The following is a 1,021-nucleotide window of genomic DNA, read 5'->3' on the forward strand; positions in this document are numbered from 1 at the left end:
AGGGGCGGCAGCAGCAGGAAGTTCCCCATGGAAAGGGTGCTCAGGCCTTGGCAGGGGCTGCCCAGGGAGCTTTGGAGTGCCCATCCCTGGAGGTGTCCAGACAAAGAGTGGATGTGGCACTTTGGGATACAGTTTAGTGGGCAAATGGTGATCAAAGGTTGGATTTGATCATCCTGGAGGTCTTTTCCAGCCTTAATGATTAGGGAAAAGCAGATGGAAGCCAGAGCTGTGCTAATTAAGCTTGATAATAGAAATGTTAATTAAAAACCCCGAAGAGGAAAGGACGTTCTGTAGTCTCCTGGTGCTCTCGAGTCACGCAGAAATGGCCAGCTGGAAGGAGCAGTTGGGCTCTGCTCTGAGCTCGGACCCCAAAGCCTCCCCGGGGATGGAGCAGGGTGGGAGCAGGAGCCACCCCAGGAGCTGAAGGAATTCTGCATTAGGGACACTTTGGGAAGGAAAGCCAGACTGTCCTGAGAGGAATGCTCCATGCTCCAGGGAAATCTGTGAGCAAAGTGCTCCGCAGGCAAAGGGAACCTGGAAGGAGCAGCACCTCCATCCCAGCAGCTGCTGCTGCCCGGCCTCCTCCCGGCTCCTCCTGCTCCACTCCAGGCAGGATGTCCCCAGGCTGGAGGGGACAGCACCGTCCCCTTCTCACAGTGCACAGGGCTCGTGAGTCATCATCACAGCACACACCGAATTTTGTGCCAGATCGGCTGCTTAATTCCCTGTTTTCCATTCCCATTCCCTCTTTTTTTTCTGTCAGGAAAAGGTGGCACAAAGAGTTCTCGTTCTTCCCATCCCCTTTCCTGGGGACAGTCCTGCACGTCCCTCAGAGCCACTGGTGGTGTTGGAGTGGGTGTCACTGTGGGGGTTTCAGCATGAGGGTCACAGAATCCCAGAGGGTTTGGGTTGGGAGGGACCTTAAATCCCATCCCATTCCAGCCCTCCCACTGTCCCAGGCTGCTCCCAGCCCCAATGTCCAGCCTGGCCTTGGGCACTGCCAGGGATCCAGGGGCAGCCC

This window comes from Corvus brachyrhynchos, unplaced genomic scaffold, assembly GCF_000691975.1.
Source record: "Corvus brachyrhynchos isolate BGI_N302 unplaced genomic scaffold, ASM69197v1 scaffold245, whole genome shotgun sequence".
Taxonomy (NCBI): Eukaryota; Metazoa; Chordata; class Aves; order Passeriformes; family Corvidae; genus Corvus; species Corvus brachyrhynchos.